Source organism: Triticum aestivum, chromosome 6A (genome assembly GCF_018294505.1).
Source record: "Triticum aestivum cultivar Chinese Spring chromosome 6A, IWGSC CS RefSeq v2.1, whole genome shotgun sequence".
In the NCBI taxonomy this organism is placed as follows: Eukaryota; Viridiplantae; Streptophyta; class Magnoliopsida; order Poales; family Poaceae; genus Triticum; species Triticum aestivum.
In genome coordinates, this window is record NC_057809.1 from 549727359 (window position 1) to 549744667 (window position 17309).

General features: G+C 42.7%; 1 long non-coding RNA gene across 2 annotated transcripts; it reads right to left on the bottom strand.

Moving 5' to 3' along the window:
* Positions 1-8029: 8029 nt before the first annotated feature.
* LOC123128411 (uncharacterized) lies at positions 8030-10439 on the bottom strand. Of its 2 annotated transcripts, none has more exons than XR_006463107.1 (4): positions 9661-10439; positions 9422-9556; positions 8670-8838; positions 8030-8562 (listed from the first exon to the last, which is right to left on the bottom strand). It is a non-coding gene; the product is annotated as an uncharacterized lncRNA (long non-coding RNA). The 2 variants fall into 2 exon arrangements; XR_006463106.1 differs by having other exon boundaries at positions 9422-9565.
* Between the last annotated feature and the right edge of the window lie 6870 nt (positions 10440-17309).

A 17309-nucleotide genomic window follows, 5' to 3' on the forward strand; every position in this document is an offset into this window, starting at 1 on the left:
CTAGTTCACATCGCCATGTGATTTAACACCAACAGTTTACATCGCCATGTGACCAACACCCAAAGGGTTTACTAGAGTCAATAATCTAGTTCAAATCGCTGTGTGATTATTTCCCAAAGAGTACTAAGGTGTGATCATGTTTTACTTGTGAGAGAGGTTTAGTCAACTGGTCTGCCACATTCAGATTCGTATGTATTTTGCAAATTTCTATGTCTACAATGCTCTGCATGGAGCTACTCTAGCTAATTGCTCCCACTTTCAATACATATTCAGATTGAGACTCAGAGTCATCTAGATCAGTGTAAAAGCTTGCATCGACATAACTCTTTACGATGAACTCTTTATCACCTCCATAACCGAGAAATATTTCCTTAATCCTCTTAGGTAACTAAGGATAATTTTGACCGTTGTCTAGTGATCTACTCCTGGATCACTATTGTACCCCTTTGCCAAACTCATGGCAAGGTACATGATATGTATGGTACACAACATGACATACTTTGTAGAACCTATGGCTGAGGCATAGGGAATGACTTTCATTCTCTCTCTATCTTCTGCCGTGGTCGGGCTTCGAGTCTTACTCAACTTCACACTTTGCAACACACACAAGAACTCCTTCTTTGACCGATCCATTTTGAACTTCTTCAAAAACTTGTCAAGGTATGTGCTTTGTGGAAGTCCAATTAAACTTCTTGATCTATCCCTATAGATCTTGATGTCCAATATATAAGTAGCTTCACCAAGGTATTTTATTGAAAAATTCTTATTCAAGTATCCTTTTATGCTATCTAGAAATTCTGTATCATTTCCGATCAACAATATGTCATCCACATATACTATCAGAAATGCTACAGAGCTCCCACTCACTTTCTTGTAAATACAGGCTTTACCATAAGTCTGTATAAAACCATATGCTTTGGTCACCTCATCAAAGCATATGTTTCAACTCCGAGATGCTTGCACCAGTCCATAGATGGATCGCTGGAGTTTCACTACTTCAGGATGCTGCTAACGCTACACTACGATTAGAGACTCTTCGAGAAACTGTGTGCGATGCAATAATCGCAAACAGTGGTGTATGAAAACCGTCAAAAAAGGTGCAAAACATTTTGGATGGAGGATGCATCAAACACGGTTCAGATTTTAGTTGCGTGTGCGATGAAGGGCATACGGTTCAGCTCAATTAACTGTTTGCGATGAGGAGGAACAAAAAAAACGGGCAGCCAGATGGAGGCATGTGCGATATATAGTATATGGTTCACTAGGATGAACTGTGTGTGATTAGGCAACACAAAAGAAACAGTCAGCCTGATCACGGGGTGTGCGATGTACAACATACGGTTCACTCGGATGAACTATTTGTGATTAGGCAAGAGAATAGAAATGGTTTAATATAACAAGATATGTGTGATACACGGCAAACAGGTCTGTAATCAGAAATGTGTGCGAAGACCGATAATAACACAGACGATTGCTTCTAATAAGACGTATGTGATATGCTCTGTCTACACAACATCTATTGACCATTGTGGGACAGGCAGTCATCCGAATACGCCATAGGGATGTGAAGAGGCATTCCTATCAGCAAGGACTAGCTGTTCCATCAGTAGCTCATGTAAGAAAACTATCAAGTTAAGTGTGCTCAGGCTGGAGCAGCCATCAGATGGGTGACTGGATGGGAAGTTGTGTCGATGACCGAAATGCCCCATTCCCTCATCTAATTGAACCTCGAGGTCCTTTTTTATTTTTTTTTATTTTTTAACACATGTTAAAGAAGGACTACCGCATTACTTTTTGACAATGTGCGATACGTGGCATACAGTTGATCCATCCGACCTATTTGTGATGACATAGGCGTGTGTGTTGTGGGAAAACACTTGCTAGTATTCAACCGTTTGGGATTGATGAATTCATCACCGACGGGTTCCCTAGTGTGGTCCGTGTTCATCTGATCATCATCTACTTCTTATGCTAGCTCGATGCTAAGTGTCCATTAATTGATGGCGTTTTATGAACACGTCACTGTTTCCCGCCATTTCCTCACCTGTTTTCCGCCACCCTGCTATATTGTGCATAGGGGGCACGCGACGCACGGAGGCGACAAGCGCATCCTGTAGCACATCCACGTTTTCCAAGCAAGCCAACCCACCAAAGCGCCGCCTCTTCCGTCAACCTCATCGACGAGGAAAACGAGTACGCGCCACGGCCCATCGAGGCCGAGGCGCTCCCAGGCAACGCGATGGACGACGTCGTGATGCGCGTCATCGCTAGGATTGAGCAGACCTTTGGCGCATGGCGCTTGAGCACCGCGGATCAAGATAGGCATGTCAGCGCCGACAGGCTGCAGCTCGCCGCACAACATGATCGATGGCGCACCGCAGAGCAAGCTAGGCGCTTCCGCACCGATAGGTTGCGGCTCGCCACACGGCGAGACCATTGGAGCGCCACAGAGCGAGAGGCGCAGCGTGCCGCACAGCAAGAGCGGATCAAGCGGCACTTGCCTGTTGTCGACACGGCGTCGCAGCTGGGTACACGTCCCGTTAGTACCCCCATTCCCAGGAGTGGGCAAAGGCCCTCAGTGCCGTACTTGCACCACAGGCCGGCCATGCCGTACTTGCACCGCACGCCCGCCACATCGTTCGCATGAGTGCCGCCGTTTTCCTTGTCCGCGGCCCGCTGGATGCCAACGCGCTGGTCTGTAGGCTCGACCGCCCCCTTGGCCCAGGTGTCCACCTGGACGCCGTAGGGGAACATGGCCGTCACATCCTCGAGCTGCTGATCTCCAATGAAATAGCCAACTTGGAGCTCGAGATCGCGCTCCAGATGTACCGGGAGCGTGTCGACCGTTTGGACGAACGCCTGCACGACTTCAGGCAGAGCGAAGAGCTACCCTAGGCAAGGGTTGCTAGTCATGGTCTCATGGACACGTTTTATTTTGAAAAGTCATTTCGACGTGGATAGCTATGTATTCACAGCAATCATAGTATTGCTCTGTTTCAATGTGTGTACTCTGTTTTCCATTCTTATATGTTCTGTTTCAATGTGTGTGTATACGCTTTCCATTTTGTATATGTGGATGATAACAGCTAGATTCAAATTAGTATACAAAAACAGATAGAAAATGGAATTCATAATATATATATATACATTAATTGTTCATTAGATCATCACAGAATATATATATAAACACTATTCTGATCACAACCTGACCTGCCCCGCTAGTAGTACGTTGAACTTCCCTATGAACTAGTTTGAACTTCCGCCAACATTGCCCAAATGGGGCTTGTGATATACTGTTGGAAAGCTATGAACACCAATATCATGACCCAACTTAAATTTTTGGCAAAATATAAGCGGTTTAAGAGCAGTTTTGAAAACCGTTTTTTCTTCGCACAAAAAACGTGAATCGTATTTTCGATCGCATTTCTAAATCATTTGTCGGAATGAGGCATATAATATGGCATTGGAAAGCTGCTGAAAAACCGCTCCTTCCACATGTTGAAAGTTTTCTCTAATTCCCTACAATTAAAGAGTAATTTGAAAAAAATGTAAAATTTCGTAAACCGAACAAGTGAGTTCGTTTTTCGATGTCATTTCTAAATGGCTAATCCAATGAAGGCATATGATACGGCGTTGGAAATCTTATGAAAATGTGCTACTTTTTTATCTTGAAAGTTTTTTTTTCTAATTTTGAATGGTTTAAGAGTAATTTAGAAAATGGTCCAAGTCCTACCGAGTTCGTATTTTCGAGCTAATTTTTTAACCGTGCGTCCGAATGCAGCAAATGATATGGCGTTGGAATGCTTGAAAAAATTCGAAACTTTTTGGTATGTATTGTTTCTCTCAATTCTTTACGGTTTTAAGTCAGTTTCGAAAATGGCGAAAAACATATTTTTGCCATAATTTCTACAAACTTTATCGAAATGGGGCAAATAATATACCGATGAAAAGCTACGGAAAATGCGAAACTTTGTCATATTGATGGTTTTCTCTGATTCCCAGCCGTTTTCAAGTAATTTTGAAAACGGCGGGATCATGCGTTCTGACTTTATCGCGAAACAGATTCTTTGAAAATGCACCGCGTGAAGAACTTGAACTTCTCGGTGCGTGTACCTGAACTTCACTCTGTTTTTCATGTGATTTTTTTGCTCATAGGTCTCCATCCACTGCTCGTAACTCTCCATCCATTCACCGGAATTGAGCAGGTGATATACCGATGGAAAGCTGCTGTAAGCACGCAAGTTTCCCGTGTTGATTATCTTTTCATACTCGCGACGATTTTAAAAGTTTTTCATCTAAAATTCATTCAGCGTAGTAGTTGAACTTCCTGCTATTTTCACGTTGAACTTTTGTGACGTATTTTCGTTTGTAATTTTCTCATCCATTCGTTAGTGTCACATAAATAATATTCGTTTTGTACAAACGTCTCTCAAAATAATTTTTTTAACTTTCTCCGACCGAGGACTTAAACTTACACAAATGATATTCCTGTCATTTTGAGGTAAATTAAAAAATGGCGAGATCATGTTTTATGCGTTCATTACAAATGAAAATGCACTGCGTGAAGTAGTTGAACTTCTGGGGCATGTTTGTTTGAACTTCACTCTGTTTTTGACGTGCTATTTTCTCCACTGCGTGAAGTAGCTGAACTTCTAGGACATGTCTGTTTGAACTTCACTTTATTTTTGACGTGCAATTTTTTGATGTGCTATTTCTTGCACTGCGTGAAGTAGTTGAACTTCTGGATCATGTATGTTTCAACTTCACTCTGTTTCACTTTATTGTTTTTTTCTTATATGAAATACACACCATGTAGTACGTGAACTTCCGATTTGTTATCACTTTGAACTTCTCTCTGGTTTGAGAGAGTTATTTTCAAACACGAAAAACAACATATTTTTAATGTATTTTGTACATCTAAATACATGGTGAACCTCTCTCACAAGATTTTTTTGAACTTTTCCTCGCCGAGCACTTGAACTTCTAGCAACCATTTTTTCGTTTATGAGTTGTTTTTAAAAGTGCAAAAAATGGTGTTGTGTTTTTTTTAACAGGTAAATCCTAGGTTTTAATAAACTCCGAACTTCTATGTTATTTCATTTTGAACTTCACCTTTTTATATTTTGAGTAAAGAATTGTATCCGATTTTTATACGGAAAAAAATCAAACATGGAAATACAAGGTGAACCTCTTTCGCAAGAATTTTTGAACTTCTCCGGATAGAGCACTTGAACTTCTTTCAACAAACCTTTTAAGATTTTACTTTTCTATACTTTTATTCTCACCTGAAATGCATTCATTACAGTACTTGAACTTGTCGTTGTTTTAACTATGAACTTCTTTCAACAAGTGAGAATTTTTTGAATATATCAAAGCGTGTTTTAAATGGTATACATGAAAATTTTAAACCGTTCATCGAAATGTGGCACATAATATACCTCGTGGAAAGCTTATGAATCACAGCAAGTTTTTCATGTAGACATGTGTTACAAATTCGTTGCCGTTTGAGAGCAGTTTTTAAAGTGGCAAAACAACATTGTTTTTTGCTTTTTAAAACAACATGTAAATGAACGACGGACATCTAGTAAATATAATTTTTGAACCGTGCAGGGTGGAGCACGTGAACTTCTTGCAACAAACCTTTTAAGCTTTTAGTTTTCTATTCTTATATTCTTATCCGAAACACATTCTGTGTAGTAGTTGAACTTCTCGCTGTTTTCACCTTGAACTTCTGTCACGTATTTTTGTTCAACCTCTCTCACAAGAATTTTTGAACTTTCTCAAGCCGAGTACTTGAACTTCTAGCAACAAATTTTTTTGCATTTTGCTTTTTCATTATTTTTTAATACGAAATGCACACCGTGCAATACGTGAGCTTCTGGCTGTTATCACTTTGAACTTCTCCCATTTTCACTTTAGTAACGAAAAAAATCTGAGTTTTTTATAGACACAGAACCGCTCTAAATTTTTTATTTGAACTTCTTTGTGTGTTTTTTTTAGAATTATGAAAATTGAAGTTCTTGATTGTATTTCTTTTAGTACCAAGAAAACGTGAGTTTTTTTATAAATAGCAAACTTCTCTATTTTTTAAATTGGACTTCTTGGTTTTATTTTTATAAAATATATAAATATTAAATAAGAATCAAACATCTTTTTTAAATTGAACTTCGTACTTTTATTTTCCTACATACAGAAAGAATTTGGGTTTTCTTTAAGCTCTCCAATTTATTAAATTTTAACTTTTAGAGTTAATATTTTCTAGGTAAGCTTTGTTTTCTTCGTGCTATATAAACATCTCACTACTCTATTATTCTAATTTGAATTTCTTGGTCTATTTTTTAGTAATTGAATGAATCCGAGTTTTGTAATAAACATCGAACCGTTCCGTTTTCTAAATTTGAACTTCTAGTTTTCTATAAAAACAGGAAAAAAATCATTTTTTGAGCTAGTTAGTTATTTTAATTTGATCTTCTTTGATTCATTCATTGTTGTAACAAAAAAACTATTTTCTTTTGTACATTGTTTTTATTTGAACTTCCAGGTTTCTTAGAAACTGGAATAATCAGATTATTTAAAAACATTGAACAACCCTGTTATTTTAATTTGAACTTCTTGAATTTTTTAGAAACACGGAAAACAAATTATTTTAGCATTCGATCTTTTGTTTCATCACTAGCAGAATGTTCCTCTCGTACGTATTAACACAAGCACCTTTGTGTGCTACAAATCTCTCCCTAATAATAAAGCACGGATTGACTCCGTGAGTTCACCATCACAATGCGCTTTCTTCCCGTGATTTTACGCTTTCACTTTGAATTTTAAAACTTATTCGAGGTGGTACTAATTCGTGCTAATAATAAAGCACAGATTGATTCCGTGGGTTCACCGTCACAATGTACTTTCTTCCCGTGATTTTACGCTTTCACTTTGAATTTTAAAACTTATTTGAGGTGGTACTAATTCGTGGTCAAAACCGAATCTGATTGACGGTCCGTCGTTAGATTTTCGTCCGTACATCTCGCACGTGGGCCGGCCCATTGATGATGCATCGCTCAAATCAGCCAAAAAATAATGTGGTGCAGGAGTATCGAACCCGCGCCCCCAGTTTTCGCAGGTAAGTAAGGTACCATCAATTTATATATGTCCGCAAGTACACAAGGAACAAGCTTGGCAAGAAATAAAAGAGATGTCTGAATAAGGATGGAATGTGTTGCGCTATAATAGGAATAAAGAGGGGGACCTTGTGGCAAGGATATCCAATTAATGCGGGAATAATGGTTGATTGTGTTGCCCGAATAAAAGATGGAATGTGTTGTGCTATATAAAAGAAATAAAAGAGAGGAAGCGGGGCAAGGAAGGAGATCCAACAAATATGGGATGTAAATAAATAAGGACATGCAGGGCAAGAAATAAAAAAGAGGCCTAAAGATGGGATGTTGGTACGCTATAAAAGAATGGCAAGAAATGTCGGATGTGCGCTATAGAAGAAATATGAAGAGAGAGACCCAATAAAGAGGGATGTATATGTAGTTTGACACTAAAAAAATGTTGTTTATGTATTTTTTTTAAATCTTCACGTCTTTAATTAATATGCATGTTGATTTTTTTCAAGAGTTGCAAGAAAAATACTTGCACATAAAAAATTAACGTGATAGAGGATGCATGAAGAATTTCATAGCGATGTTTCACGTCAAAGGGAAACAAGGACGAGCTCGGCACGGCGGCGGGAGGATAAGCTTGAGGTCGTGGAGCGAAGCCAAGAGCTGGAAGGAATAATGTTCAATATGCCCTAAATTGGTTACGCTTAACCGCCCACGATGCATTTATGTCTCCGTAGTGTGCAAATGTATAATGTTTGTTTTTATCGTTTTCTTTTACCCATAACAACACCCCATTAGACGCATGTCATGAACAAATCTAAGAACAACTTTGTTTCGGCCGCAACTACATATTCTCAAACTCTAAACCATCATTTATAGACTATAAGAACGTGTGACATTTTTCCTCCCGTTGCAACGCACAGGCCCTCTTGCTAGTAACATACATGCACGAGGCACTTGAATCACAATATTAATAAATAATTTGGCTACAAATCAAGCGAAAAAAATAAATAGTGAACACATGAAGTCATGCGCCCATTACCCACAGTGAAATATACTAATCAGTACAAAGTAATTTCACAAATCTATACCATAGCATGGATCTCCCGTGGATATGTTCAGTTGTACCACTCAATGAAGAACACATAACAAAAACTATACGAGAGATCAGCAGAGGTCGAGCGATAAAAATTCAAGGTTTTTCCCATGATTGCACTACACATGTTCAGATTTTTCACCAGTATTTTTAAGTGTGCTGCCGTCTGAACCTTTGACATTTCCATCTTATATAAATGATCTTCAACCCCCTGGAAACTTGTGAGATATGATCGCATCTCTCGAAAGCCATCGACCGCTTCAGAACAATTCCTGGAATCCTCTCACACCGTGCATAAAACTTGCCTACGGTCCCAATAATAATATTTCCAGGATCCTTCTTCAATCACCATCAACATTGTTGTCCCTGCCGGTCAGCTATCAACTTACGGTTCCGAACATACTAGCTTTGGCAAAATGCGTACGGGCTGCTAAAGAAACTAAAGATCGTTGGCGAACAACATCGGGCAGTACCTTTGTTGTCTTTGAACTTCATGGTTTCTTGATTCTGAACTTGCGATTTATTTAATTTTTTGCAGGGTGCAGGGAGACTGCCGGTGCTGGGAGGACGGGCTTTGTTCCCTCAAGAAGTCGCGTCCACTGTCGCACAGGACGGTGAGCAGGGGAGGAAAGAGAGACAGACCTGGCAACAAGCACTATAAGATGATGAATACAGCGGACCATCTACTTATAAGTTCAGGAAAAATATATAAGCACATCAGACTATGTACGTCACAACGTGAAGCAAAGGAAAACCAAAGTGAACACTTAGCTACAACAGTTTCCTTACATATATGAACGCAAACACATCCTGGGCAAAGAAATGCTGGGAATATCTCAATCAAAAGAGAATCACTAGTAGATGTTGTGTCTCAATGCACTGCTACATCTCGTTTTTTCTCTTTTTCTTTTCCTATTTTCTAGCCAATTATAAAGTGCTTATAGCAAAATTATAACTTTTCCCCACTCCACGATAAAAGTGCTTGGGATGGAGGTATTTTGTGCAGTAAATAATTGGGCAAATAATAGAACATGAACAAGGGAAAATGAAACCAAAGGGAAACACGATTACACAACAGTTCTATCTTCAGCTAGCCATTTCATCAAACATGTCTTGTGCACCTTTTGGTTTGGCACAAGATACAGAGAGAAGGAAGCGAGACTCGCTAGCAGTAGCTGCTGCTCCTTGTGTGTCACTATGAAGCTGGAGTACAGACGACGCTTACCTCTTCATCAACGTGTGGGAGAGGTGGCTACGGTGTGGCACGCAGGCGACACGCGGGGTGTGGGGGCGCTGGGCGGAGCAGTCCGTGGCAGCGCGTGCGAGCAGTCCATATACTACACATGCTCTGTATCTCCCTCTGTTCTTGCTTATCCATCAAAATCAAGGCGTCGACTTCATTAGGAGAAAAACAAAACTAGCATTGGCACAAAGCGTAGCAGTAGCATTAGCAAGAAAGGCTACCTCTTGCATCTTCAGGCCGGTGGAGGTTCACCCAGCTGCAGCAAGCTAGGACGAGACTGCGTGCACCCTGCGAGCCAGATCCCAGGAAGGTCGAGGTGGACTTTGCGAGAAGGTTAACAAGCAGGTGAAGGTTCATGGGTTGGGGGCGCCACGTTGGCAGGTGCATGCGATGTGGAGCAGCAACAAAAAAAGATTGGATCAAGGAAGGGGCAAACAGAGTTTGCGATTGCAATAAAAATTGAAACTAGTAAATTGAGGGGCTCGTCCTGGTTCTGGTTGTAGGCTCGATGGCCTTCTGCAGTGCTCCATCGAGGAAGCTGCCGGTCTCCTTCAGCTGTGAGTCAGGGAGAGCGACCCCCAGTGACTGGACCGTGGCGACGCATCCTGTCGGAGGCGCTCGGCCAGCCGGCATCGATGGATAGCACGGGGAAGGGAGCGCTGGGGTGGCGACTGATTTGCGTCGGGTGGCGGCTAGCGCGCATGGGGGCCGGGGGTGCTCGGGGGAAGCCGACCGGCCGGGATCCCGTGGTGGCGGAGCAGGGTAGGGCGACGGCGGCACGCGGGGTGGGCGAGGTAGTACGCGGCGGCAGCGCGCGGGGTAGGCGAGGTAGGAGGCGGCGCGGGGTGGGGCGGCGACAGCGGCCGCGGTGCGCGAGGTAGGAGGCGATGCGGGGTGGGCGAGGTAGGAGGTGGTGCAGGGTAGGGCGGCTGGATCGGTGGGAGGTTGAGGGAAACGTGGGGAGGGAGGGAGGTTGCGGGAGAGAGGACGGGATTTTCATTTTTTTTCTCGAGAGTTCGGGAGGACCTCCGTCGCCATTATATAGACGTGTTATGATCCAAATAGTAATTCTAATCGGATTAGAATAGTGCTACTCTCTCTATATATAATATCATCACATATACGTGATGATACCTAACTACTAGGTACAATGCATAAAATTGAAAATGATAAATACTAAAACTAATAATTCCTCCTGGGGCTAGTATTCTGACAGCCCCTCGCCAGCAGCTCCCTGGTGCGCGGCGTCTTCCCAGTGCGGAGGCAGTACTCCGACTCCTCCGCCTCGCAGCGCTTGACGTACCGATCTGCCTCTTGCTGGAGGACGCGCGCGGCCGATCTTGCCATTTCGTTGGGCGCCCACCGGAGCCCCTCGTTGGTGGCACGCTGGAGCTTATCGGCCCACCTCCACGCAGCGACGAGACGCCCAGCGCCTATGACCTTCCTCGTGAAGTACCCGTCTTCGTACACCTCCTCGGCACGATGACGCGCCCGCCCCCAAAGCTCCGCCGCCTCCTTTTTCTAGGCGGCATCATGGGCTTCACAGGCCGCCTGGTACCTGGCTTCCTCCTCTGCCATCTCCTTCTTGAACGCCACTTGCCTGGCTTTCTCAGCCGGCGGCAGCGATTTCCATAGACAAATATTGTACTGGCCCCAAAACCAATCCAAAGTTGGGTGGTCCGGCGCAACCTCGTTAGGCAGCGCATAGGGTTCCTCATCGCTGCTAATCGAGTGAGCGTCCTCGGGGGGCGGCAACTCCTCGTCGACGCGTGGGCAGACCGGCGGCGCCATGGCAGAGATTTGAGACAGAGAGAGGGGGCGAGCGAGTGAGGGGAGGATGTAGATGAGAATGCAGGCGGAATGATGTGAGCAAGGTAGTATTTATTGGTGGCCGGAATATAGATCGACCGGGACAGTACAAACGCCGGTCGCCGGAATTTATGAGTACTGTAGTTTGAATGACACACGATTGCCGCAGCAAAATCCATGTGTGAACATAATAGCCAAAATCCATGTGTGAACATAATAGCTGACGGTTTCCAATGCAGAATCGTGTCTGATTAATGATCCCCACCATTCACCTACCCAACCTCGAGCCGCGAGATAGACTGTTAATCGTGTGGGGGCCGGTTGTCTTGCCAGATCTTTACATATTCTTTTTTGAACACCAGATATTTACATCGTCTGATGATTTTTTAACTCGCACACAAGTACACAAAAATATGATTTTTCAAACTGCTTTGGTTAGGCGTTGCATGTAGATGTAGTTCAAATTTGAATTACGGTCTTTAAATGGTTAGAAAATCACTTAAATGTCTTTAAAAGGTCAAATGACCCCTGAAAATTTCCAAATTTTCACATGATAGTTGTATTAGTACACGTTAAACATACGAAAAAAATTGAAAGCCATAAGAGGAAGCTATCCCCCGTCCGTCAGCAAACATGCATTGTTTCCTCTCGGAACCACAAACCTTCTAGCGAGTTGCTCCGGTTTGTGAGGGGCGTGTGTCCAAACGTTCGTCAAACATGCCAAAAAAATGTACCACATCATCTTAGTGACATGACATTACATCAACCAAGGTTTCATGTATTTCTAATCATTTTTATATTTTTTGAATTAAAATGCCATGTCACTCCATGCATACGTATGCATGTGTTCATGTCGTGAGACCAATATGTTTGAAATTCCTTCTAATTTACTGCACATGGAATTAACTCGCACATAAATACACAGATATGATTTTTCAAACCGTTTTGATTAGGCGTTGCATGTAGATGTAATTCAAATTTTAATTACGATCATTAAATGGTTAGAAATCACTTAAATATCTTTAAAAATGTCAAATGACCACTAGAATTTTCCAAAATTTTACATTACAGTTGTAGTAGTGCACGTTAGACGTAGAAAAGATTTGAAGGCCGTAAGAGGAAGTTATCTCCCGTTCGTCATCAAACATGCGTTGTTCCCTCTCGGAACCACGAACCTTCTAGCGAGTTGCTCCGGTTTGTGAGGGGTGTGTGTTCAAACTTTCGTCAAACATGCCAATTTCTTTACCACATCATCTTGGTGGCATGACATTACATCAACCAAGGTTTCATGTGTTTCTGATTTATTTAAAAATAAAATGCCATGCCACTCCATGCATACGTATTTATGCATATGTGTTCATGTCGTGATACAAATATGTTTGAAAATTCCTTCTAGTTCACTGCACATGAGATTAACTTACACACAAGTACACAAATATGATTTTTCAAACCGTTTTGGTTAGGCATTGCATGTAGATGTAGTTCAAATTTGAATTACGGTCATTAAATGGCTAGAAATTCACTTAAATGTCTTTAAATGGTCAAATGACCCCTAGATTTTTCAAAAGTTTCACATTACAGTTGTACTAGTGCACGTTAGACGTAGAAAAAAATTTAAAGGGCGCAAGAGGAAGCTATCTCCCGTTCGTCATCAAACATGCATTGTTCTCTTTCGAAACCACGAGCCTTCTAGTGAGTTGCTCCGGTTTGTGAGGGGCGTGTGTCCAAACTTTGGTCAAACATGCCAATTTTTTTATCACATCATTTTGGTGACATGACATTATATGAACCAAGGTTTCATGTGTTTCTGATTTTTTTTTATTTTTTGGAATTAAAATGTCATGTCACTCCATGCTTAATTGTGTCATAGCCGTTAGACCAATATGTTTAAAAATTTCTTCCAATTTACTGCACATGGAATTAAATCGCACATAAGTACATAAAATATGAGTTTTCAAACCGTTATGGTTAGATGTTGCATGTACATGTAGTTCAAATTTCAATTACGGTCATTAAATGACTAGAAAATCACTTAAATGTCTTATAAGGTCAAATGACCCCTGAAATTTTCCAAAATTTGACATGACAGTTGTATTAGTACTACAAAATTTCTCGTTCATTTAAAACACCATCCATTGGCACTTTATTCCAAATTCATCTTTCACAGCTAATAAAAATATCTACAATATCACACACAGTTGTTTTCTAGGAACCGTTTGCGATGAAAATATCTGGGTCTATTTAAGTCTTCCTCCTTAAGATTTGCCGGCTCGTCTGCTCTAGTGTCGGCAACCCTCGAATCCATGAATCCCGATCCCCATTCCTGCACCCCCTTCTTGCAAAGATGACACCGTGGAAACGCTTCGTGAAGGCCCGTACGATGGCTGCGTCCCCCCCCCCCCCCCGCCGAGCGCCGCCGCCTGCGCCGAGAGCGCAGCCGCCTACGCCGAGAGTGCCGCCGCATCTGCATTGAGCACAACCGCTTCCGCCGAGAGGGCGTTTGCGGCAGCCGACAGGGCAGCTGCAGCAGCCGAGACGGCTGCAGCTGCTGCTGCTGCGACGGCGGCTGCAAACGCCGAGAGCGCTTGAGCTGTCGTCTGTGCCGCTGATGTTGCCCTGGCCTGGGTCGAGGCCATCCATGGAAAGATCGAGGATGCACACGCCAAGATATTCTAGGCCACCTCGAACTCCAGCATGCAACCCACGTCTGAAAAGGCGGCAGTGGCCATGGAGCACCTGCTTCCTCATGAGGCCGCCGAGCGGGAGCTGGAGATGCAGGAGGAGGCGGAGATCGAGGAGCGCCGGGAGGAGGAGTTGCGCATGGCCGAGGTCGAGGTATAGAAGAGTCTGTCCGTCGAGGAATCCGCGGTGGAGTACCAACGCGATCTCTGGCGCAGCCACTACTATGAGTACTACAACCTTGAGGGCGGCGTCGACGACGAGGACAAGGACACGGTCGACTTCAGCAGGGGGGATGCGGAGTCCACCAACGGCGACATGTCGCCATGACAAGTCATCGACATCTCATCTCACATCGACATCTCATCGACATGTTGCGCGGCGGCAGATTTTTTTAATTATGCGTACTTAGGCTTTGTTTTTAATGCTGGTCTTTTGTTAGAGCAATGTTTAGGTCAATTGGCTCTGTGTAATTACTAAAATTGATCGATTCAGTAAGTGTGGTCTGTTTGCTGTACGCTCTTTTGTGTGCCGAAATTAGCAAGCGATGTTAAATTATGCAATGACGTACCCGGGGAAATTTCCACCAAAATTTGAATTATCAAACTCATCTCATGCGTGTAAAGCAGAAGAATTGTTTGCGATGCACACAATCATTCAAAGTGAATGGTCCGGCGGCACTGCGCGCGTTCAAAGTGATTGTGCCCATGCCTTGAGACCAAAATTTGAATCATCAAACTCATCCCATGCGCGTAAAGCAGAAGAATCTTTTGCGATGCACACAGTCGTTCAAAGTGAATGGTCCGGCGGCACCGCGCGCAAAGTTTCCCTCCACATTTCCAAAATTTTGGCCTACCGCCAAAATATCTACCCCCGTCCCCTTTCCCACCCTCTTTTCTACCCGACCACAAGTCACATTTCCCATGTTTCCTCCTTGCTTCCTTCCGTCCTTCCTTACTAAGCTATAGCCACTTCCTCGCTCTCGCCGTCTCGCATCCTACCACCGGGGGCGCCATGGTCTTCTTCAAAGACATCTCCAGCGGTTCCTCCTCCGGCGACTACTCCTTCACCACCCGGGTATGCCTCTCTTCTCTCTCTCGGGCTATGACTTGGAATGAAGGATTTTTACCCGAAGGTCGATTTAAGTCATTTCTTCCTCTTGTAGCTTCCTAAGACCATCAGTGGCAATGAATGGAGCGGGGTGGCTGAAGATCTATCTGCTCGTTGTCACCATCAATCTCCATGCGTGAAGCTAGTTGTGTTTGATTCTGTCGACAGTGGGAGGAAGTTTCTGGCATGTGTAGAGAAGGTTAGACCCTCTTTCGTTGTTACAAATCATTTGTTAGATGTGATTCAGACACTGTCACGGTCTCAACCCATTCATACCACACCTTCAACCAAACGCATCCTAAGACAGTGTCATAGTTTGTACCTAGTATCTTAAATTGTTGCCATCTCATCAGCGGTGCCATTAGAAAATTATTTGGCACTGCTTGAGCATTTTGTGCAGCCAACTTTGGTCCACACATCCGAGCATCCAAGCAGTAAAATACTGAAATCTTTATGGCACGAAGGAACTGGGCATCGGAGCAACTACATGCTCCGGAGTCCGGGTCCCTGATTTTTTCCGCTGCATCGGCTCGCCAGTGCAGGGCACCGATGCGAGATGTAGGAACAGTTGTCTTTACCACAGTTTTGGCATACATAGTGGACAACCTTAGTCCTAATAGTTCTATGTTACTAAATTTGTGCATGTACACACCTATTAGTATCAATTTGCTGTCATCCAAACATTGTCGCTATGCTGTTGCAGTTATATTTACCTTCCTCATAAAATGTTCAATTTGTTATTTATTGTACATGAGTAAGAACTTGTAGCGTCGTTATAGTTAATTATAGCTTCTGATGTTTCGGAATTTGGTTGTTGTCTCAGTACCAATTATTTCATTTGTACATTGTTCTTTTTGAGAAGATATGTCATAATTAACATGTTTCTTCAGTTTTTCAAAATAAGCATTGGTGATTTTCTATGTTGCTATAAACCCATTTCCCCTACAATTGTTACTGATCTAGTTTTAAATATTATAGGATGAACGAAAGTGTTCTTACTTGGAGTGGGTTGATCAAGAGCGGCCACAGTCTTTGAAGATGTGCCTAACGAAGCTCTGGAGCTTGTATGAGGAAGAGAACACACGTAGGCTTAGAGAAAGTCTTGTCAATGCTGAAGCATATTTCAAGATGCGAGATAAAAAGTTGAAGATGGAGAATGAGCTCAGATTTTTTAAATCAGACTTTGCTATGATGGTGTTGGCGAAGGAGGAGGAACTTTCTCAGTTGGCCCATGCAAAACGGGTTCTTACTGAACTGAAAGCAGAGGCGGATAAGACGAGCCTGGATGATCTCGATTAGGGAAATGAATATATTGTTCTTATGCTGTTTTCATGTAGCTACCGTACTGTGATGTTATAATATATTTATGTGCCTGATATGAAATTGGCAAACAGTTGCTCGATATGAAATGTGAATTTGCGTAATACTGGAATTATTAATTCTAAAATAATAAACCTGCTAAATGTGTCATGGATCTTTGCAAACGGTTCTAGCAGTAAAAGCGCTTGCGATGGATAGCCCAATGCCACATAGGTTTCTTCATCAAATCGTGTGTGATATAGTTGATAAAAGCAAACAGTTAACCAAGGAAGACCGTGTGTGATAGTTACACCTTTTAGACACTAGCCTACACATAAAACTGTGTGGGATGTACGTCCGAACGGAAATGTTTTCCCTGGATTGACTGTGTGGGATGTACATAAGAACGAAAACGTATTCCTTGGATTGACTGTGTGTGATATACATACGAACGGAAATGTTTTTCTGGGATTCACCGTGTGGGATGTACATACCTACGGAAATGATTTTCTCGGATTACCGTGTGGGATGTACATACCTACGGAAATGATTTTCTCGGATTACCGTGTGGGATGTACATACCTACGGAAATGATTTTCTCGGATTACCGTGTAGGATGTACATACCTATGGAAATGATTGGGTTTCGATGCCTCGCCCGATCACACGCGGCCCTAGGCTAGGTCCGAGGAGGGCCTATCCCCGACGATTTCTGGGTCATGTGGGAAGGACACCCTATCGCACACACTCACTTGGAGACGGTTCCAAATGTCGTCGCAGAAAGGGGTTAAAAACCGTTTGTTTAGGACCGATGCACACCAGTGTTTGCACACTTTGTTAGAACCTTTAGGATCAACAAAACCTTCTGGTTGCATCATATACAACTCTTCTTTAGTGAATCCATTAAGGAATGTAGTTTTGACATCCATTTGCCAGATTTCATAAAATGCAGCAATTGCTAACATGATTCGGAC